The sequence below is a fragment of the Desmodus rotundus genome, chromosome 13 (assembly GCF_022682495.2).
Source record: "Desmodus rotundus isolate HL8 chromosome 13, HLdesRot8A.1, whole genome shotgun sequence".
In the NCBI taxonomy this organism is placed as follows: domain Eukaryota; kingdom Metazoa; phylum Chordata; class Mammalia; order Chiroptera; family Phyllostomidae; genus Desmodus; species Desmodus rotundus.
This window is the reverse complement of record NC_071399.1, coordinates 42945769-42957915: the sequence shown is the minus strand read 5'-3', so window position 1 is coordinate 42957915 and position 12147 is coordinate 42945769. Positions and strand designations below refer to the sequence as shown.

General features: G+C 38.0%; 1 protein-coding gene across 3 annotated transcripts in view; it reads left to right on the top strand.

Moving 5' to 3' along the window:
• FARP1 (FERM, ARH/RhoGEF and pleckstrin domain protein 1) overlaps positions 1-12147 on the top strand; it is a 388385-nt gene that overhangs the window by 315754 nt on the left and 60484 nt on the right. The window lies entirely within an intron of this gene.

Here is a 12147-nt window from a genome sequence, read left to right as displayed (position 1 = left end):
AATGGGACACCTCTCCTGGGTCCCACCTCTAAGGTCTTCATCGTGCAGACAGGGCATACCTGTGGCATAGAGGACCAGCTGGCACCCCTGCAAACGACTGAGGGCTCCACCAGCAGTGGAACTGAATCCAGTGATTCAGACTCTGAAATGGTGAACCCTTCAAGCCATCCCCTCATGTTTGGTAATGCAGCAGTGCTGAGTCCCCCTCCCATGCTGAGAAGTATTAAGTCCTTGGGTGGCCTGTATTTGAGTGAGGAGCAAGAGGAAGATGAATGAGGAAACTGGAAGGCATGTCTTCAAGAGTCAGGAACCCAGAGTCATGCGGCCAGGGCTTTAGTGGAGAATACCTATTCTAGTGACTTGTTAATTTTTAATAAACATTTGTTAGAGGAAGTTTTGGACAGGCACTTTGTTTGGATAGGGCATGCCTGACTTCTAAAATCTTTCAGAAAAACAAAACTTCACATGATGGCTTGCATTCCAAAAAAGGTTGTCAAGATAAATAGTAAGTCATAATGACAAGTTATCAGGAACTTGTTGATCTTTCTAGTTGAAATCCTTCATTAGGAATCTCGTTATGCGCTACCTATAGTGTGTTGTATTTATGTGGAAATTTTCTGTGTATGTTTAATTTTGTGTGCACATCACCCTCCTATTTTTGGAATGTTTGACTGAAGTGTCATTGAGGTCCATAAAGGTGTTGGTTTTACTTTTCCCCCTTCTTTAAAAGGAGGGCTGCTTTTCTGTGCCTCATAAAGTGAGGAATTAACAAAATTCAAGGCCAAATGTAAGTTGATTGCTAGTTTAGATTGTGTTGGTGAAATCTTAGTCAAGAGTAATGAATATTTTAATCAGAAGAATTGGAGTTATTTCATATTTCCTGACTTCAAATAAAATTAGATAAAGGTTGTCAAATTTTCATGAACTGTAATATACACGGGAATGCTGATTTGTTTTGGATTTGCATTGGTGGATCAAATTGTTCTTTTTTAAGAAGCTATAATTCTGGCTGTCAGAATCCCTTGGTGAGTCAGAAATGCTGTTTAGTGATGATGCAGGAGAAAGTAAGTCCTCGCAGTAGGTACTTGTCACCAGCAGGTCAGCAAACAAAATGTCTGCCTCTCAGTTGTGCAAAGTACAGAGAAGGATCACTTCCCAGTGTCATTGCCCTTGGTTGGTTTTTATGCCCATTCTAAATGTTTGCTCTCTTGTGAAGGGTGTCTTTTCTAGTGAAGTGACTTCTGATGTTTCTCTGTTCAGGAAGAAAGAAAGTGTGAGTAGTGAGAAGTCTGATTTCTTTTTAAACCTTGCCCACCTGTGCCAGTGCCTTTTACCCAGCATTCCTGTATTTTAGCTAGAAGAGAGTCTGGTTTTAACTTGCATTGTTTCTCAGCCTTAGCATCGTATTTTAAAATTAGTAATGCCTGGACCTTGACCCTAGAAATTTTGATGTAATTAGTCTGGGGTACCACTTGGGCCTCCAGATGGTTCTGCTAGGTACCTAAGGGTCACTTCTCAGCCAGACACAATTGCCTTCTAGAACCAGTGAAATATATTTAAAATATTAGCTAAATTTTTGGCGTGTTTGCAGAGTAAGAAAAGCATCACAAATGAAATTTTTTTCATGCCTGTTATTTGGTACTTTTCAGTCTTTGATACTTTTATATAAAGATGAATTGTAGAATCAAATATTTATATCCTAAGTAACTACAAAATTATTGAAAAGAGTTATAAGAAGGATACATCCCTGATGTACTACCACACCAGTGGCCTTACTAAACTCATCACATGACTCTCACAGAGGAAGAGCTGAACTTGTTTGGGAAACTGAGAAAAATTTGGCAGCAGCGAATCATGAATAGCAGTATTGACTGACCTTGTGGTTCACAAGTGATTATTGGTCCATATGCATGTCAAGAAGTTGGTTTTAAAGATTGTGGGAACTTAATCCACTTGTAAACAAATTTTTGTTTTATCTTCCTAATCTTTTGATTCAGTACATGATTCATGAATCAAATTGATAGTTTGAAAGGTGTTCATTGAAGTAATTTATGTATGTCTTGCTTTAGATTTATATATGTAACAGAGTCACAGAATTTTAAAACTAGAAGGGACCTTAGAGATCACCTTCATTTTCTGGATGAGAAACCTTGTTCAGATGAAGTTAAGAGATTTCACCTAGTCACACAGCTAGTGTGACAAAGCTCAAACTAGGAGCTGTCTCTAGACTCCAGCTTTTCACTTCTTGTGACATCTTGATGCAATAGGATCTTTCTGAGTCAATATTTTAATTTTTGAAAATCTTAGATGGATTAATAATTAAAATAATGTGGAGACCAGTAATCACGTAGATTTAAGTAATTATAGTTTATGCTAGGTAGGAAGAACTATTGCTTTTTATATCATGAGGTTTTGCAGTTATGTTTCTGCATATTCTGTTTTGGACTTAGAAAAAGGTATCAATTTACTATATAAAAATCTAGTTAAATGTGAGTTAAGCAGACCCACATTTGCAACCCTGTGGTTTATTTGTGAAGGTGATTTGTTCAAATGAGTTTTCTTTTTACATCTAATTATACAGCAGCCTGATAATGAAATGTAAATGAGTGATAGGTATTAACTTACCCAGCATATTATGAAAATCATCAAATTGTAAACCTCCAAAGCCAAACAGGCTCCAATAATTTGTTTTGCTTTTTCCTAAAGAAGTGATTTTATCTGAAGTGTTTTAAAAGCAGCTGATCAATGGTGGAGTACTTGGTACTATACTGAATAGATTTTCCACTTTCAGGGTTTCTCATAGTTTTTCGTTTTCGTTTGGTACCAGCCAAGCAACTCAATTTTTGCTTCTTGGCCAATATTTATGAAAGCAACGATCCCAGTGTGATTAATGGTGCTTAAAGGGAAAAGGGTGTAGTTTGTTCAAAAGCCACATACCCTTAAGTGCTGAGAATATTCGCTAATTGCCTCTAGAGGAGCTTGCCCTGCGCTAATAGATTCCAAGCATTGGTGGGAGAGTAAACATAAGCATTCTCTGAGCCTGTGAGCCAGTTCGCTGAGGTGATATGGTCTTTCTCTGTGTGTAGATCAAGGAAAGCCAACAGGCTCCAGCATTCCACCTCCCATACTCCCTACCTTTTGTGCGACTCTGGTCCCCAGGTCTTTACCTGGCCCCCGAAATCTCACTATGTGGCATAAAGAGGACATGCACATGTATAAAGTTGACATAAGAGTGCAGGAAGATGGGGTGGGGGGGTGTTGGGATGAAGAATAGACAACAGAGATCAGAGACCTCTGAATTCTGTCAGATTTTTAAAGGGTTTTCTAAGACTTATCAATGAATCTTTCTAAGACAATAGCTACTATAGAGATCTCCTGAATCAACAGAGTACCCACCCAGGTCTTCACTTAATAGCTACTCTCTGGAATGATATTGTAAGGCCTTGAATGGAAGACAAACCATATATAGAAATAAATCTTCAAGCCACTAAGGGCTACTCCAGGGCCTCCCTGCACTGATATATTTGATTAGATAGTATTTCAAAATATATAAATTATAAACCCTTTTGTGGTTGATTTTTGTTGCTGCTTGTTCAAGAAAAAATAAAAATGCAAGGCATTATCTTAGCATGAAGAAATGCATTTAATGAGTTCCAGAACTTAAAATGAATTGCTCCAGCTCTTTTAACAGTAATGTGCATGCCATTGACAATATTTTATTAGACAGGCATTTACTTAAAGTCTGCAGGCCAGATTCTCACCCACATATGTGATTCATATTTGGGAATTTCTTATAGATTTATCTCACCAAACTGTGCCGTGTGGCCTGCACTTAAAATGTAAATAATCCCAATTTTATTATCCAGAACTTCTGTGAAGATTCAAGCCAAGTAATACTAAAATAAGCTATGTCTGCAAAACTAAAATACAGCATGAGTCTCATGAAATTTCTACCAAGTGTACAAAATCCAGTTTCTCCTCAATTGAATCAGAAACTCAACTTGCATTATTAGCTCTGGATTCATTTTGACTGTGTTGCCAAGCAGTTTCTAAAAGAAGAAAAAATTAAAATATTAAACTGTCATTTTAAATTATATTAAAAATACTGTGAATGTGCATACAGCTTTCTCTTTTATATCTATAATCAGTGTTCACATGCTTCTAATCCAGTTTTTCCACTTAAATTGTTATTCCATATTTCAACACAGACTAGATTTGGTGCAGTTGTAACTATTAGTGAGTAAATGTGTTACTGTTAAGCCCAGCCTTAAATTAAGAGGATTAAGAAAAACCTTCATCCTTAGGTTTGAGTTGCTTCTATCTCAATCACTCTTCTTTATGTAGGTCCTTATTCTTATTAGTCAGAATTTGAAGAGATCTCAGAGTTGCCTTCCCAAGAAAGGCTCTTTTTGGTAGGCTTCTCCTTTGCAGTAGATAAATATTCCTCTTCTGATGGTAATGAGCTTAGTTACCCTAAGGCTGGCCTACCTCTAGTTTCATAAGATGAGTCTGTTTTATTTCGTCAAATTTTATAAATCAAATTTAAAAAGAGTTTCTGCACAGTAGAGTAAGTCACTTTGAACCTGAAAGAAGTGAACATTTCAAAATAATCCATTGCAGGTAGCTCTGAGATGACATTGCCATTCAGCCATGTTAGCCAAATGTATATGATTAGATGGAAGGAAAGGTACTAGTAAATGAACTTCTACCAGTAGTAAGTGATTAAAGAACTTTACTCTGGTGACATTAAAGAATTTACTGGTGCTGCTTATTCCTTGTTTGTTTAATTTCATCTGTTTCTGTTTAGTTGAGTAAAAGTTAATAAAGGGAAACAGGAACTCTAGTATACATTTGTGCATACCTGTAACACTAGTTACTGGTATTTAAAATTAAGCCATGACTTTTAGATCAAAATAAGCATGCCACTTAATGTAGCAGTGCTCTTTTTATTTAAAAAAAGTGATAATAATGAAAATGAAAAAAAAATGTCCATGATGATTTGGCCCAGTGTAGTCGTCATCAAAGATTAAAAGTGGCTTGGTTGCCACCTGTTTGGATGCATGATAAAAAAGGGCTACTACTACTGTTTTCTTGGGTTGTAACCTAGAGATTTTAAAGTATTTGCCCTATGAAGAAAAATTGCAGATGCTAATTTGTATGCCCTATAAACATTTGGGAGGAGGTGGGTAGAGTCTTATTTTGAAAAGAAAGTTCTTCATAAAATAACATACAGCTTCAAAAATCATAGATGAAACTTCTACCATGAGGAACTATTTTTCTTTTCCAGTGAAAGCAATTAAACACCCTGGTGGAAGCTAGGGAAGAATTAGAACATCATTTCCTGAAAGTTTTACAAATGGAATAGACTCTGATTTGTTCAGGATCATTTCACTGAATCAACTGAATGATGCAGGCTTCACAGCCTGGAAACTGCCTTCAGCAGGATCTTGGCCCTTGGTATATGGTTATAACTTCTGGTGGAAGGTAGCTAGCTCATTTGCATCTACATGTGGGTTCCAGATCAGGTTACTCTAACATGTCTTTATATCTGAAAGCAGGGAGAATTAAAAATCAACTGTTGACATGGGATATATGGAAGACTAATGCTATCAATGCAGTCATGGAAATGGCACTGAAGATACTTGAGCTTGCTACTGGGGCCAGGGCTGACGATTTCAGAGTACTGAAGAGTAGAAATCACTGCAAAATATAACACAAACCAAGGGCATTAAGGAAGGAAGGACGGTGTGTGTGTGTGTGTGTGTGTGTGTGTGTGTGTGTGTGTGTGTGTGTGTTAAAAAGCATGGAACAGTGACCAACTCTACTTTTGAATTGGATGTGGAGGAGGTACTGGGGGGTGTGGAGCCCATGCTCCTGCTTTGTTATAAACTGACTCTCAACCAGGAAACAATAGAAGTGTCATTTTGGAGCCTGCAGTGATATGGTGATAGGCCTGCCATTCATTAATCATGGATAGGCTTTCTGGGTCATGAAACTGGGCTAACAACTGCTTTTTCCTGGGCCTCAAAGTTCCTTTATAAGAATCATTTGTCACTCTGCCTACAGTGGTCTATAGAAAGACCAAAGATGATAGGTTTTCCTTAGTCAAGAACACACACCTGCTGCTCTCCCCACATGCACCTAAATGGCCGATGGATTCAATCCCTTACGCTCCACCCCCTTTCTGCCTGGAAAGTTGCCGTGAAAACCTAACTAACCAAATCTCACAAGCTTGGCCTATATTATTAATCAAATTCCCTTCTGCTCTCTGTGTGCATATTTAATACTATAGAGAAAATATTTTATTAAAAATTTCTAATATACCAAAATAATTTTAAAATAGAAAAGGCTGGGGACTTCATTCTCATTTTTGTCATTTGTTTAATAAATTTAAGACATTTTTCTGTTGTCCCATTGTATGCACTGTTTTGTCAGCATGTACCTATCGAAGAGAAAAAGCTTTTTTTTTCAATGTTCTGTCTTTATCCTCAAAGCATGGTACACCTTCTGTTCCCTGCATTGTTAGAGCACTGTCTGATGTCTTTTTTTTTCAATGCTGAATACTGATTTGTACTTGGAATACCTGTTTCCTCCAGAATGCAGTGATCCTATTCACTGAACAGCAAGCTTTAACACTGGGTGGTGCCATGTTTCACTAAGGGTGGGGAAATAGAAAGTGGATAGAAGACTTCACTTTTCGCATTTCATCTTCTAATAAGCCTAAACTTTGTACTGTGTGCGCATAGGGGCAGCAGGGAGGTTAGTCTTTGGAAGTGAGCAGAATCACTGTGGTTGAGGGAGAGCACCCAAGAAAACAGAGAGCATCTGTGACAGTAGCTTACATAGGGGAGCTCAGACAACTAACCAAAGGATGGTCTTCGTACTCTGAATGGGAACATCTATTCAAGGAGGAATAGAGAATTTTACATAGTTTATATCTATAACAAAATTTAGTTGTGTATTTGCTTTGGAGGGGTGTGGAAGTGTAAAGAAGACCTCACCTAGCTCAGCCCCACTTGGCCACTCATGGCCAATAAGCTGTTTTTAGTTGTGATACCTACCTAAAATGTAGGCTCTCACAGATACTCTCTGGTTTCATCTTCTCTCCGCAGCCTAAGGGTGCAGTATCTCAACAAAGCATGGATTTACACCACTAAAAAGGTTGCCAGCTTCTCTAATAACAGTGAGCCTGGTGATTCTTTAAGCATGGAAGGCCAAACTCATGTAACATTGTATGCATGATATTAATATTTCTTGTTAATCTAAACTGAAGAGGCTTTTACTTGTCCTAACAGGTATCTTACTGTAAAAACTGTCAGTTGTAACTGTTCTTTCCCACTGCTGGCTGAAGCTTTGGCCTGAGTGCAAGTTGGTATTTTTCATTTGTGTGAAGCCCCATGTTCCCCAACCCAAACACTGCCATCATCATGTTCAAACAAAGATTATCCTTTATCTTTCCCCATAAGTAAGAACAAGCTAGTGCATTCACTATCATTTTTCCATTGGTGGCATTTCTCTCTTTATTTCTCTGCAAGTGGCATCACTATTGCACTTCTGAATTGCTTGATGATGAATGTTGAAGTTGATATTTAGCTGCTTGTAAAACTTTTCTTAAAGGAATTGGTCTAAGAAGCACGTATACATTACCTTCAACAGCCTAAATTATCAGGAAGAGGACACCACCACTATGATTGGTAATCCTATAATCTGGTTTTTCTTGTGGAACCTTGTAATTTCAATAAAACTTTGAGCTTTTCTTTCACATATTCCATTGGGGTGGGACCCACCTAAGTTATCAGAGTGAAACTGCCAGTCCTAGAGACGACCCATTCATTATTCAACACAATACTGACTTTTTTTTTGATAAATGGCTTTCAAATGCAGACAGTCTTCACAGAGAGTTCATTGTATTTTCTTCTAGAGGGAGACTATGGATTTAAAAAGAGACTTTAAAAAAATAGATGAAAGCCTACCCCTGTAATGTATTTCCTATATGTGCCTTTGAAACATGTTCTGGGTATATAGAGATAAAATCTCCTATATTCTAGGACCAAATAACAGGAAACAAGTCATGATAGATGGGTGGAATCTAGAAGCATGCCAAATAAAGTTATTTATTTGAGGGAAAATTGAAGAATCAGCATACTTTTTTTTTAATCTTTATTTTTTTTAAAGATTTTATGTATTTTTAGAGAGAGGGGAAGGGAGGAAGAGAAGGGAAGAAACATCCATCACATGCCTCCTGCACACCCCTAGCCAGGGACCTGGCCCACAACCCAGGCATGCACCCTGACCAGAATCGAAGCAGCGACCTTTTGGTTCGTGGGAGGACACCCAACCCACTGAGCCACACCAGTCAGGGCAGCATAGATATTTTTTTAAAGAATAGTACTTTTTAAAATTTTGAAAAGAAGACTTGAGAAAGTGATCAATATTCTTATTTTCTTCAGTATCCTCATTCTCACATATTTAAATATTGTTTAACAAATCTGTGGATTACTATTTTTAAAATCATTGTCATGTTTTCTAGTTTTCTTAACAGGAAAAACAACACATCTCAATTTTTGAAAATGAGGATTACCAATGTATTGCCCAATTTAAAACACTGAATAGGTACAAGAAAATCCCCTTTCCCACACTTGTGTGAATTTGCTCTTAAGCCTTTAATACAGTCAGAGGCAGTGTGTGGTTCCTGGGCAGCTCCTGCCGGATCCCACAAAGGAACACAGGAGGATTTTGGCTTGCTGATCACAGCTTGTGTTCCCACTGTGTATGTGCCACTGATGAAAAGCCACTCGGGAGATGCTGCACTGCTGGGTGATGCTGCAAAGTACCTTCCCCAGAGAAGTCAAGAAAGGAGAATTATGAATATGTTTTGCATTAAAAAGATAGAGAAGCTAAGCCTGTTTCTAGGGTGGGTGATAAATTGAAATCCATAAATATCGCAATGCTAATTTGAAGTTCCATAATTGTTCGTGCCATGAGAATGTGTACAGTTTAAAAGATTTTAAAAAGTGATTAGCAGAAATGCCTCCCTTGAGAGCAATATTAGTGAAGGTATTTCCAGTCCATTGGGGGAGGTGCCGGGGGTGCCTTAAACTCAGTCCTTGGGAGGAGGATGTGGAGCAGGGGAGGAATCATCTGGAAGAGGTAAAGGATTGGAGAGTTATTAACTGAAAATATAAGTGAATGCCTAAAAAAAATACCAGGCAATTTCTGGAAATAGGAAAAATAATTTTTAAAAAGAATCAGAGCTTCCAGACTTTCAGAGTGTAAATGACCTTAGATGCTGACTTTAAGACTCAGCTCTTCACTCTTACCCGAAGGCGGGCCCAATGTGGGCACCAGTTTGTACAGACTATTATCACACGCTAACTCAAAGAAGAGAATTTTAATTACTCATTAAGCTGCTAAATTCTACTAAGTACCCTCGTCAGCCTATTTCATTGATTGCTGAATGGTAAATGAGCTAAATGTTTTTGTTTGGACCCTGTCACCTATACATTTTCAAAGCCTTGAGTAGTTTATCTTGCAAGGGTAGAAGCGGGCTCTTCTCCATGGGTGCAGCTCAAATGAGCAAATGTGAACTTTAGAGTTTTGGACCTTTCCCTTCCTTAGAATTGCTGATAGATTTCTAGAACAGGCTGCTTGGTATTTATTGATTTATTGGTCTAGTAGTTTCTACACCCGTTACCTGGCCTTTCTTAGGCCCCAACAAACCAGTTGAAGTAGCCGCTCTGGAAATAGAAACGGGCCACCCTAATTTGGTCATCCTCAACACTGGGTATTGCACATGTAAAGTCAACGGTTACATATATCTTTAGGCTACATGAGTGAATGAGGCTTTTACCCAACAACCTGTGCCCCACCCGGGGCTGTCCCCTACTCTACCTAGGAACACAGGTTGTTGTGAAGTTTACTTTCGGTGTCCCATTTTTCTGAATCCTTTCTCTGATGTGGTCCAGTGGGGATTCTTCTAGATGGCTCCCTTCTTTGAAATGGGTCCTGTCTTCTTGGCAAAGTGGAAACCTAGTCTGTTTGCTCATTCTTTTTGCCTGCTCAGTCTACTAAATAGAAGTGTCCCTGGGGGAATGTGCAAAGGTAACAGCTTTTGACCTTTAGAGAGCAGAAGTGGTTGAACTTGAGTGTGTTCACCCTTGTTTTCTCCCTCACTATGTGGCAGTTGTTTTTTTTACTGCTGCTGGATTCTGTCCAGGGCTAATTGGTACTGTTTCCCCACCCCAACCCCCACTCCTCTTTCAAGCTAGCCTTTTAACTGCTTTTTTATTCTTGGCTTCAACTCTTTAAATGATGAAGCGAATGCTTTTTCTATTCCCTGTGAAATCAAGGCCCAGCACATTCTCAATTATAACTGCCTCACCTGATCTCATGCACAGTGTGAGAGCTTCAGGTAAGCCCCCAAATTTTATCAGATAATGGTGGAAAAATAAAAAGGGACTCTCAAACAGTAACTCACAAATGCATGAAATGTTTTGATCTCCAGACTGCCAGAACTTGTTTTTTCTAATTTTTATTTGTGGTAGTAACATTTTTGTGATTTTTTTTAAAAAAGAGAATAGTGCAGTACCTTGAAACAATTGCAGTTCTAATTGTCACCATTTCTAGTTCATGAGTTTCAATTCTTCTGAATTTATTGTATTCAGTTGTGCACTAGTGTCAATAAAATTGACATTTGTGAAGCAATTTCTGGCTTTTTTCTCTGGATTTCACTGGGGCTGGTGGTGTGTGGGGCAACTGGGTCTTTGTCTAACAACAGAACTTCATTTCAATAATTATATATCAAAGTTTAGGATTTAAATAGAGGGGTTGTTAAATGTGAAATTCTTGACTTTACCTTTTCCTCACATTTTCTAACCTTGTTCTTCAAAGATCATTATACTGACCAATAGTCAGTGGGCAGGATGCATGCTTTCCATTGCTTTTCTGGGTGTGATAGCTTTTCACCCATGTGTTCCTGACACAGCTAGCTGATCCACCTGGGACTGGGTGGGGGCTGGTGGTGGTTTTTTTATGGTTCATTCATACTGGGATCAAGTTCACTACCCTACATTATTCTAGGCTGCCCTATCTTATAATTTCAAAACAGATACGGCAATCTAGAGGGAGAAGATAGGTGTCAAGAAAATGGCACTTCATCTATTCCTCCAAGTTCCTTGATAGCATGCAGAGTATCAATGAGCTGAAACTGTATATTGTAAAATGGAAAAATTATTTACATTGCCTTTCCTTATAATGGTAACAGACAGGGCTGTGCCTGCTTTAACTTTGTTTACCCTGATACTAGTTCTAGCAAATCTACGTTAGGTAAAAACACTTAGGTTAGAGGTATATTTGAAATATCCTGTTTAGCTTCCATGGTTTGATATATTGATATTTGCAAAATTCTGTTGGCAAAGAGTTTCATGTACACATCATCTCCTTTTGATGGACTCATAATGGGTAATTATACATTTCTATGTTATTTAATATGGTATCCTTTTCAGAGGAATAATTAATTACCTGTCACTTTTTGACTCATAAAGGGGACTTGAGGTACTGTAATGACCTCCAGCTTTGTATTTTTAAATGATCATCTTTGCATGTAAATGTAATGTTAGTATTTCTGTCCCAAACAGTGAGAGAGACATGGAGTGACATCATCAGGTATAACAAGTTTGCTTCTGTTCTTTGTCGAATGGGGAGCTAGCTGCTTTAGCTTTCTTTAGCTGCGGCCTGTTGTTACAAGATGTAGTCTGTCCTCGGTGTACCAGTCATTTAGTTCCCTATTAGTATAGCTCTGTTTTCTAGTCATTTCCCATGTCTTGCTGTAATATAGACACTGTGTCTTTCTTAAGTAATTCTTAGAAACTAAGGAAGGCAGTCGTTAGGAGATGAAGATTCTATTTGGGAATACACAATGCCTTTAACGTACTGTAATTATTCTCTAAGCAGAGTTCTCTACCTTATCATTAATCACATAACTAAGGCTCCATTGAATTACTCATACTATGGTATCTTTATTATTAAGGCAGTTGCAACTTAGGGAAAAAAAAACTAGAAAATAATGAAGCATATCATTTGCCACAGAATAATCAAGACACTAAATATTTAAAAAGGAGAAAATTGTAAACAAAAATAAGCTCCTAG